This window comes from Armigeres subalbatus, chromosome 1, assembly GCF_024139115.2.
Source record: "Armigeres subalbatus isolate Guangzhou_Male chromosome 1, GZ_Asu_2, whole genome shotgun sequence".
NCBI lineage: Eukaryota > Metazoa > Arthropoda > Insecta > Diptera > Culicidae > Armigeres > Armigeres subalbatus.
The window spans coordinates 52538788-52550867 of record NC_085139.1 but is presented as its reverse complement, the minus strand read 5'-3'; the positions used below and the strand labels follow the sequence as shown (position 1 = coordinate 52550867).

At 41.2% G+C, this 12080-nt stretch overlaps 1 long non-coding RNA gene across 1 annotated transcript; it reads left to right on the top strand.

Moving 5' to 3' along the window:
* Positions 1-9737: 9737 nt before the first annotated feature.
* On the top strand, positions 9738-10327 carry LOC134208396 (uncharacterized). Its single transcript, XR_009978643.1, has 3 exons — positions 9738-9997; positions 10062-10135; positions 10190-10327. It is a non-coding gene; the product is annotated as an uncharacterized LOC134208396 (long non-coding RNA).
* The last annotated feature ends 1753 nt before the right edge of the window (positions 10328-12080 follow it).

Genomic DNA, 12080 nt, shown 5'->3' with positions numbered 1-12080 from the left:
TCAGCTGCTGCGCGTAGTCTTGGGCTAGTCTACCGTCTTGTAGCCACCCACTGTTTAGCCGCGGCGGACGACTCCGACGCGTGTTGATCACCGTCGAGAATTTTGAGCGCAGACATACTGCAACGAGGTAGTGGTCGGATTCAATATTCGCACTGCGGTAAGTGCGTACGTTCGTGATGTCGGATAAGAATTTACCGTCGATTAGAACGTGGTCGATTTGGTTTTCCGTTACTTGATTAGGTGATTTCCATGTGGCCTTGTGGATATTCTTACGGGGGAAGAAAGTGCTTCGGACTACCATTCCGCGGGAGGCTGCAAAGTTTATGCATCGTTGGCCGTTGTCGTTCGATACGGTAAGCAGACTATCCGATCCGATGACCGGTCTATACATTTCCTCCCTTCCTACCTGAGCGTTCATGTCACCGATGACGATTTTGACGTCCCGCAGTGGGCATCCATCGTATGTCTGCTCCAGCTGCGCATAGAACGCTTCTTTCTCGTCGTCGGATCTCGGATCTTGCGTTGATTGGCTGCCACCCAATCACGCGTTGGCGCATCTTTCCCAGAACTATGAAGCCGGTACCCAGCTCGTTGGTGGTGTCACAGCTTTGGTAGAAGGTAGCCGCTCGATGCCCGCTTTTCCACACTTTCTGTCCTGTCCAGCAGATTTCCTGCAGTGCTACGACATCGAAGTTGCGGGGATGTAATTCATCGTAGATTATCCTGTCGCAACCTGCGAAGCCTAGCGACTTGCAGTTCCATGTTCCAAGCTTCCAATCGTGATCCTTTATTCGTCGCCTAGGTCGTTGTCGATTGTATGTATCGAGTCGTATTATCTTCTATGTCGTTCGTAATAGTTGTTTTTAAAGGCTGCTTATTGGGCCTGCGCAAACCTCCTGTCTCGTCGGAGGGCCGTCGTGTCAGGCTGTTTAGCGTCCCACCTAACACCAGGACTTGGGCTTGTGCGCTTTGAGCGGCACACGGTCGCTTTGGTAGGGCCTTCTTGCGGATACATGCAGCTTTTTATGGAGGTTTAACAGGGCCCACTGTCAAACCCCACCACATCCTAGGCAAGCCCCACAACTCGCAGATGGCCTGGGGAGGGATCGTCAAGCCCTTGGACATAGTCCCTACTGCCCCCCACCACTAGGTGTTCCAATCTGCCAAATTCACGATTCAGCCATCTTGGATTTTAGTATGGGAGAGCCAGCCGGTTTGTTTTCGTTTTGCACTGAAAATGAATTTTTCACTCCGCCTTCTTCTCTTCTACAAACTTAAAAGATTGGAGCACCTAGTACTCTATTCATCTTGGTTTGAACCTTCTTTTGGTTGTTGTTGTTAGTGTTTGGGAAGGCATTGTGAAAAGAAAATAGGTTCGGGTGACTGTCGGACAGCAGCAGCGAAGCCAAATGAAATTTTTACGCAAGGTTTGGTTGCGTGAGCTATTGATCACATAGCGCATTATGGATTGAAAATCGGTTTTTTTTCAGAATATCCGTTTGTGATTAGAAAGGCGCATTATTGAAAACAAATCGGTTCTTTTCAGAACCATCATTTATCATATAGCCATTTTTCAAAGTGCACATGATAATCGCTTGGCAATAGCATAAATTTTCCGTCGTTGAGCAACGCTACAAAATGGCGTCCATCGCGTTTCAGCGACAAATCATCGAGTGGCTGATGCTGGCGTCAGTAACAGTCAGGTGAAATTTTCTCTCAAGATTCAGATTTTGATTTTGTTGCTTGGAATGATTGAAAAACCACATTTTATTGTCAATCCACAAAGTTCGTTACGCTTCTAGGTGGAGGGGAGGTTCAGAGTAGCGTGACGATTCATACAAAAAAAATGAGGTTCAATACAAAAAGTGTAACGAAGGAGAGAGCCAAGGAGAGGAGAGGCCAACTGGCTGCTTTGTAGCCGGCTCCGGAAGTCCCTGAGGGACCCGGGATAGCGGCCAATAATTGAATCAGTTTTGACCAGGCAATATGGGTTACAAACTTCTTCTTATTCTTAATTGGATATACATACCCCATTGGGACATTGCCACCTCGCAGATTTGTGTTCGTTCATTGGGCTCTTCCTCAGTTATTAACTGCAAGGTTTCTCAGCCGTTTTTACATTTGTATGGGGCTAACACGATGATACTTTTATGCCCAGGGAAGTTTTCAAACCAAAAAAAAATTCTAGACCGGATCGGAAATCGAACTCTGCCACCCTCAGCATGGTCTTGGTGTTATTTTTTGTGGCTCTGGAAGTCCCCGGGGGATCCGGGATAGTAGCCTAAGATGAAATCAATCCCGACCGATACGAAACACATTCATTCGAAAACAAATTGATTTATACTTTCGAAAGCACAAAAGAAAACTAATCATCCGAATCCGCGTCCGTTATGAAAATCGTTCAATCACTCACTCAGTCCGTGGGGGTACGAATATTGCCTGATCCAGACTAATTCCGTTATTGTCCGCTATCCCAGATCCCCAGGGACAAAACCAGCTACAAAAAGGCCAGTTGAATTGAAAACAAAAATGTCATATTCGCAATGTCATTTGAAAAACGATACTCATATTGTATGGTCCGAATTGGATCCCCAATCCGAACCTCCCGACGCACTCATCTGCTGTAATACATGATGCCTGGAAATAGTGACAATTATTTTGTGTGAAATTGAGGAAAATTATCTCGTTTGATTCGACAAATCTCATTGGCCATATTCCCCTTGGAATTTTACAAAAATTTATTATCAATTTTTTTTTAATTCCCCTTGAAAATTTTGAGCAATTTGTTGAGGAAATTACCATGAATAATTTAGTGTAGAAAATCTGGAGAATTTCCAGTGAAAATTTCGGTTAATTTCTCTCGAAAATTTTGAATCATTTTCCATGAAAACTACAAAGGCTTTCCCGCGAAAATCGCGAAAAAATTTATTATGGAAACTCCCGTGATTTTTTTTATTAATTTCCTTTGGAAATTCCAAATAATTCTCATTGATAATCACTAATACACCGACCCCACAGATATGGGTCACTTTGAAATAATAATTAGTCACTCCAATTTGCATGTTGATTAAATGGAAATTACTCATATTAGTGTGCGACCTTGGATTGTGGGGTGGTCAGTATTGTAAATAGCCATAGAAACTCCGAAATAAACCACGGGCATTCTGAAAAATTCCAAGCAGAAATGTCGAAGAACTTCCGTTGCTGTGCTGTAGTGCTGTATTGATTGTTTTCTAGAAAAACAAAAAAAAGGCATTTTTGAAAACCTCGTGCAAGCCCAACAACATTTGGATTTTTAATGGTCTTGGAGAACGAACAATGATTTTCAAATACAACTGTTACTTTGAAGATCGGGCCACGGGAAGCAGCCGTTTGACCGAAGGTCAATTAGTCGAAAGCCATTTGGTCGAAGGTCACTAGGCCGGAACCGAAGATTAAGCCATTAGAACATTAACCGTTCAGTACGCGCGTGGTCCTGGAACGCTCATGCGAGCTCGCTCGTGTTGTGTACCGCAAGCGATGTTTTTTCGTTGGTGTTACAAAATACAACAGACGTGCTCGAGTGTTAACAAACCATCCGCCTGGCTGTAATTTTATTCGGCCGAACTGGCCGAACTAATTTTATCAAAAATACATACTGTTTAACCGGAATGGTCGTTTGGCAGAAAGGGCCTTTTGGTTGAACGGAAATGTCGTTTGACCGAATAACTCACATGGCTTGGCTTGTTTGGACAAACAAATGATAGGGGAAGGTGGGAAGACTTGATCCACGGGGAGACTTGATCACCCCCTGTTTTATCGAGAACTAAAGTAGTTTTGCTCTAGCGTATTTTTTAGTATAGATCCTCTAGACAAATGATCTTTATGTGGTGAATTATTTTTTGGATTGACAACCTTAATTATTCTGCAGGGTTTGTATGTTTTGACCTTCCTAAAAAAAAAATTTATCGGCCACGCAAAATTTGAACAACTTTTCATAACAATGACCAAAGTCTTTCGTTTTTTCACAGCAACAAGCCATAAATATGCTTATTGATATGTACTGATGAAAATGTCAACATTCCATCAAAGTCTTGGAATATTTGGATTTCAAGTTCTTGCCTCAATATGGGGACACTTGATCCCCCGTTAGTCACCCATACAAAAATTTGGCGAAAAAATTCAAAAAAATATAAATCTGTTCTTAGGCTTCTATTTTTTTGTAGATTTGACGGATTTGATGAAGGGTTGGCAGGAAAAATGATTTATTGCGTAGATCTCATAGAAAGGGGATCAAGTCTCCCCAAATTTTCAAATTGCATGTGCTGTCGAATTAAATTACAAAAATCGTTCATGTATACGCACAGCAATTCGATAATTCCGCGTATTTTGAAGGAAAAATATTTAAAAAATCTGAGGGCACCTTTCTAATTTTATTAAAGCAAGTTCTTGGAGAGGGATCAATTTCCCCCGAATATTTTCAAAGTCGATTTTTTACAGCACTCCAAAAAAACGATTGTGTAACAAAAACAACAATAATTTAAGAACTGTCATACATCAGTAAAGATAAATACTATATTTCTCAGAGAGTCTGTGTGGAAATCGCGTATGTTTATTTATTTTTGTTTGTGATACATCGGAAATCAGAAAAGGGGTTCAAGTCTACCCAGTCTCCCCTATAACCAACAAAAATACTCGAGCTAACAGGTCGCTTGACAGAATTTTAGTCGAAACAATCATTAAATGATTGGCCGTTTGGATCCATAACATATTACAGTGTTGACACGATTTTTTCACTCTCCGATTATGTCTACCCCAGATTTTATCACATTTTCGACATGGTTTTGTCACGTCCCGATTTAATTACGTTTCAATCCGATTTTGTCCCCCCAAAAAAATTAAAAATTTTGGTCGTATTTTTATTTGTGTCAATAATACCTCCCACAGCAATGATTTCAATGAAATAATTTTCACCGCCAACGGTTTATTATGAATAATTTCTGAGTGCCTGTCTAGGGCTTTGTAAGTTTTTCAACAAGAAATAACGGGTACCATTTATCGCATTTTGCCTTTCCAAGGCAATTAAACAATTGAAAATAGAAAAAAAAAACTTAATTTGTTGCATTCCTTGTTTTTCCACCGCAACATTCATCAGGGAAGGATGAAATCTGGATATCAGATAGCAGAACGTTTCTCCTGAGCTTACGATTTGGTACGGATGAGTTTGACAAAAAAGTGTCTCTTTTATTGGTTTCCGAGACTATGACGAAAAGTCCAAAATGCCTGCCTTAACCCTATTGTATAACTTGTGCATCACAAAACAAATTATGCACAAACCACAGAGAGTAAATCTTAGTTGAAAGTGCTACACTCTGGTTACTAGGTGTGCTGAATATTAGAATGATATCTGATAAATCACTTCTTTTATCCCCGACTCAGTGTTGGTAGAATCTCAAATCTCATCGGCGATTCAAACTATGCGTGGTACAAATCCCATCAGAATCATGGCCCAGAGAATCGCTCATGATTCGAATCACGATTTGCATCATTGTATGTTTTTACGTGTTCTTCAAACAATTGCTAATAAATTAATATAAAAACAAACCATAAGCCTCGATTACGTTTTGACGCTTTTTAGAGCGAAATCATGTTTCGGTGAGTGAGCGAAGCAATGCGATTCTGTCCGAGAAACTCAAGCGCGATGCTCCCTCTACAAAGTCGCAAGCGAGTTGGCTCGTGCATGAAGTCTCGACGATTCAGATTTGAGTATGATTCTAGCAACACTGATCACCGTTCGCATCTCACTTCTCAGTACTCGTTTATCATTTCTTACGTAGAATTTCTCAATTCTCTACGTCTCACTTCCCACTCTTCATTTTCCAATTCTCAATTTGTTTGACTTCTTACTACACGCCCGTGAGAAGTGAGAAGTGGAATTTCTCACTTCTCATTTCTTATTTCTCATTTTCCACTTTCACTCCTCATTTTTACTTCCCATTCGTACTGAAAAAAGTGAGGAGTGAAAGTGAAATTGGGGAGTAATAGATGAAATGTCTCATTTCTCACTTGTTATTCCGCCCTTCTCACTTAACATTGCTCACTTCTCGTTTCTTATTTCTCACTATGAAAAGAAGGAAGTTTGAAGCAGAAATGAGAAATGCGAAATGAGATGAGACGTCTCATTTTTCTCTTTCGTGTCTTACTTCTCATTGCGAGAAGCAAGAAGTAAGAAATGAGAAATAAGATATGAGAAACAAGGAACGAGCAGTCTCTTATCTACTTTTCAAAGTAAGAAGTACGAACAAGAAGTGAAAACTAACGAGTGAGAAGTGAGACGTATTACATCCCACATCTCAATTAACACTTCTTACTTGTTACTTCTTTCTTTTCACTTCGCAGTTAACATTTTTCACAGTAAGCAAAGTATCACAAAAAACAAAATTGTTGTTGGGGACATAGTGATGTGTGATCCTCTCGTTTAATAAACAATGTGCACTCGCTTGACTGTGGATATACAACAAAGAACATGTGAAGATTGGACAAATTAAGCATCCGAAAGATATTCAATTTTCAAAAAAGAGCCACCCGCGGTGGAGGTTAGTACTCGGATTCTGATGGCTTTTCCGCAAACGTGACCTTTAAGTGGTCTTGTTGTGTAGGGGTTTATCACGCTTATCTAGAGAGTAGGCGGTTGAGGGTTCGAGTCCCTCCAATACACGTGGATACTTTTTTGCAAATTTCATATCAATTTGTCCATTTCGAAACATGTCCTATGTTTATGTACAGCCAAGATATTTAACAAAAAAAAATGTGTGCGTAACAAAAACGACTCATAAAACATTTCTCGAAAAAAATTAAAATTCCGTTTCGTATGGTCAAAATTCAAATCCAATTGGACCTTGATTTCGTATCAATTTGAAGTTACGGAAATAGTTTATATGACGTTCCGCTGCTGCTTATTGGCATTACATCCCCCACTGTGACATTTCCGCCTCGTAGCTAAGTGTTCTATGAACTATTAATTTCGACTGTAGTTTAATGATTCGGAGATGGCTTTTCAGTCCAAGCAATGGTGATCGATCTTGTGCCAGGCACTGAATTCCAACGAACGATAAACGGAAAGGGTTTTACCATAAACGCGGTGCTCGAACCGTTCTCGTTTATGTGGGAAAATCCTGACCTCATGACAATCAATGGTTCAGCAGAACCACAGTTGAGGATAAACCTGTAAGAATTGAGTCCCTGAGGAAGGTCCCAAACGGACCGAAACGTTGGACAAGATTAAATAACAGTGTTTTGATTTTGTCAAGACTGAAAAGCCATCTCCGAATCGCTAAGTGTTCTAAGCTAAGTAGCTAGCGTAGCTAAGCACAGTTCTTAACTGCAAGGTTTCTAAGCTAAGTTACCAATTCTAAATTAGTATATCATGAGGCTCGTGTGCAGTTGAAAAAAATTTCCAGTCCAAAAAGTTCCTAGACCGTTTCGTTACGTTTCGCCAGGAAAAAATGTGATATCGCATACCTTTACATTTATTTTTCAAAAAGGCAAAACATAAAATAAAAATAATTATTCGAGGTAATGAACAAAAATATGTCAATCTTGGTGGTTAAAACAATAACCCACACCTTGAGCTGTCCGTTTATCATAAATCATTTGCCCTGAAGAGAATGCCGTAAAACTTTTACGTTCCATTTTATTGTTGAACAGTATTTTTGTTCGTTCCTCATTTGACTTTCTACCATTATAGAATGAATCGTCTTACACCACGCATTTCAAGGAGGAAAAATTTGTCACCCAAAATGTGTTTGCCTATCCTTTTTTATTATGATCGCAACCAACAACCCTGACGTATATAAAAAAAAGTAGAATTGCATGCTCCTGTTTGCTTATTTTTTACTGCTTCGCCCTTTCCATTACCGTTGCTGGGCTCCTCCGTGTACCAGAATGGGGCGCTGCACTGTTGTCCAGCGATCTTATCCCGCCTTGCCGTGCTTAACTTTTGGATTGACCACTCGGGTCCGGTTTGTTTGAATTTCGTAATGCATGCGGTCCACTGCTAAAATTTGTGTATTTTTTGGTTTACTGCCATCAGATATGGTCCGCCCCTTTGGCAGCATCCTTCTTTACGAGTTAGATTTTATTTACACGCACCGCGCCACACAATCCTTCCTCTGAGGACGTCGGAGGTGATGGAATGGATACTTTTCATTTCGACTTTTATGGGGTTTTCTAGGAAAGTCGTAAAATTCAATGGTAGCAACAACTTTTATTGAGATTTTTGACTTATCTGGAATCGCCAATTGGCTTCGTTCAGTTCACTAGTGGAGTCATCTAGCGTTCAATAGGATGGGAAAGCTTTCAAAGAAAATACTTCTAGTTTCTTATTGGACGAAGATGTAGTACAAAAAAGGGAACCACTTCAAAAGCAATCTCATTCACAGCCCGCAAAGCTTTGATCTTACAGGAACTTCTCTTTCATCCCGGCGGAGTCCTTTTTTCTGTGAATGCAGCCGTTTATCCACCATGCTCACATATGCACATACGTATTTGTATTTCTATTATATGTGCCCTTAAACTAACGAGCTGATAACATGTAAAACATGTTTGCACATTACGTTATCTGATTAATATGTGGTTCGTTTCTTTTTCGCCTTCTGGCTGGGCGAGGTTTTCCTCTGCAGCACAGTCTCCACCACACTGAGTTCGTTTTTGATTCATTTTTTTTTTCATTTTGTCGCACATGCAAGCCTTCTGCTAAGAGCCTGGTGGAAAACTAAAAATGCACAGCGTCAACCGAATTCACCGAGGTGCGCTGCGGTATGCGCGGCATAGAGATCGTATTCCTCATATTCCAGGATCGCTTACCCACCAGTCTTCTTGGTGACACAGAGGTCGGATGTTGGGCAAAATCTCATGTTTTTCACTGATGCATCTTGAAATTATTTGAAGCTTATTGCAATACGCGGAAATTATTATAGTTAGGATATTATAATAGCTTGAAACATTCCACTCAACAACGAATTTCGTAATCAATTTAATGTTTTTTTCCAGCTCTCATTTATAGTGCACCTGCTTTGTATCCTCGCCGTCGTTGGTCCTCCAATGCCATGTGTGGCGCGCTCCACTTATTCAAAGACGGTGACGACAACATCGGAGGCACAGGTAAACGCTAATGTTCCGTTGCCGACCGGAGTTCCTTATTTTCCTGTATGGTATCATACATACCTATGAGTGTGTTTTTGCTTGCGCATCTAACAGATTCCAGCCGTGAATGTAGTGGAAGCTGCATATGTGCATAAGGGCGGACCTGATTTGAAAAATATTCAAAAATTTCATCCATGTATCTAAGTTAGGGTTAGGTTAATTAGGCGACGCAATAGCTGTATAACATGGTCACTATTTTGTAAATATTATTTTTAGATTTATTGAATATAATCGTGAAATTGTACATATAATATAATAACCTAATATAAATATTTCCGTTCTATTTATTATTTTTGTTCTCAATGTTAATTTATTTTCTATTTGTAATTATTTATGTTCATTGTTAAATTCACTTGCATCCCATAGTCATTTATGTTTGAGATATTCAGTGTCCCCATTTCCAATAAAATGCACTACTTCAAATCCGCATAGCTTGCATTCAAGTCGCCTTCATTAATTAAAGCGTATGCAATCATTCCCACTCCGCTATAAAACCCGAGGGTCAATCCGAGCATTGCTCTCTTTTAAAAAGTATATAAGAGTCCAAAGATAAATTAAGCGAGACAGGTCATTCAGACGAAAAGGAAAGCGAAAGAGATAGCGCTTTAATCGGTTCACATTCGTGGTTGATGAGAATCGTCGTTTGATCAAGTCGTGCAATTACTTCGGTAATTTCACGTACTTCCGGTCACGAAGCAATAAGTCCTCACTTATTCTGAGGGCTTCAAGAACTTCTACTCGTCCATTCTGACCTGGACCGTGGAAGAGGCGAGAGTGCGTGATAATTGTTTAGTGTCGCGGTGTGTTTTATCTGGTAATTTATTTCAAATGTGAGAAGTCTTTAAGATTAAATTAAATGTTACTTTCTGTTCCTTCAGTGTAGCCAAAGTTATTGACCTTTGTCAAAGGTTACGTGCGGTCAAATTGTGTGTGCGATTCAGTAAAAGAGAAGGTAATTAGTGAAATTGATTGTGTGGAGTTATTTTTTGTTAAATGTGTCGAACAGCCGTTCGACGGCTTTTTATTTAGGAATCGCTTCTAGCGATCCACGGCCCATACTCGGCACACCGCATCCACAAGCCAAACGCGACTCTCGACCCCACGCTTCAGCGCACAGAAGTCCCGGTTTGAGGGGAAAGCCGGAAGGGACCATCGTTCCGACAGAGTGGCCATCGAAAGCCTTTTTTCTTCGCTACGACCCGTAGCGCGACAGCATCAAGCCTTCGACGATCCCCATCGTCGTCATCTGCGCCATCTTTTGTCGGTGCGCGCGTCTCAGTACCAGTTCGGGACCATCCACCGTCTGGGAATTCCCGTTGCGCAGCAGTCCATCGTTTTGGAACAATCGTCGCCGTAGTCTACGAGAGAACTCCGCCATCGCCGCATTTGGCACGGTTGCCGCAATACATCGCCTCCATCGACGGCCCGCCGGTAAAATTCTGCTTTACCATCAGCATTCGTCCGCTGCCGGACAAAGGGTACCGTGAGTACAAGCCAAACAAATAACAATACGCATGCGTTAAACTCCACACACTAATCCCGAGCTCGAAGATCGACGATGGTCGATAGTAAAAGTTAGACGTCGATAGAAGCCAGAAATCCGCACACACACAGTAGGGAAAACTAGATTAGGAAAGAAGAAGAGAAGAAGGAACACAAAACATGAATAAAACCTAGGTTAAACTAAAATTGAATAAAGCCCAAAAATGTTTTTTGTTTGTGTTATACTAAAGCTGTAGTTTGTAATGTGTTAGCGCTTTCCCTGTAACAGTTTTTTGTCTTCGAGATTTCTCACGTTCGCGTCGTTCTACCTAGTTGTTTTCTTATGAAAACTCATATGTGAATATGTACGTTATGTGGAAGATATTGATTTGGAAAATGTATTGGAGGTAACCACTTTCCCTTCGATGGGACTCAGACCCATGACCCTACAGTACGCTAGACTGGTGCTTTAACCAACTAAGCTACGAAGGACCTCCGTCGGCCTTCGCAACCTAGCGGCTACTGAACGAGCTCGAGATTCCCAAATTGGACGCATAGTCAAATCACTCGCAATCCATTTCTCAAGCCAATACTTCCACATGTGTATTGTACACGTCCACATTAGAGGAGCGTGAGTATTTAGAATGTCTGGCGGCTATACACATTCTTCATCAGCAACGGTAGTACGGTAGTACTGGCTTGAGAAATGGATTGCGAGTGATTTGACTATGCGTCCAATTTGGGAATCTCGAGCTCGTTCAGTAGCCGCTAGGTTGCGAAGGCCGACGGAGGTCCTTCGTAGCTGAGTTGGTTAAAGCACCAGTCTAGCGTACTGTAGGGTCATGGGTTCGAGTCCCATCGAAGGGAAAGTGGTTACCTCCAATACATTTTCCAAATCAATATCTTCCACATAACGTACATATTCACATATGAGTTTTCATAACATTGTAAATTAACGTCCAAGTCGGGTGGTTTAATCCCCGGAAATAGGCAATTACCTTTGATTGAACTAGTTATTTTCTGTTTCTTTTTGTACGCCAGGATAGACTGCCTGGGAAATCAGTCTCTCCACTCACGTGTCTGAAGCGGCTGGTAATTTCTGAATTAGAGAAGTCTTCCAATGATGATACGCGTGAGTGGTGTCTTTGTGTACTGCTAGAACGACGGTTAGCACCAACCATTTTTGTGAAGTGCTTAGGGCGCTACCTAAGTTGGTGAAATCTCGAGTAGGTTTTTTGTTTGAATTCCTGTTTCGTCCCCTAAATCGCTATTTGGACTCTTATACATAAAATCCGCTCTGAGTTGGGTTTCTTGCCGGGCAAACAAACCTCGACAGACGGTCCTCTTCGGAGGTGGCGCTTAAGCCGTCTGTTTTTGGAGTCGGGAACGGGACGGGAAAAGGGGAAAAACCTTTA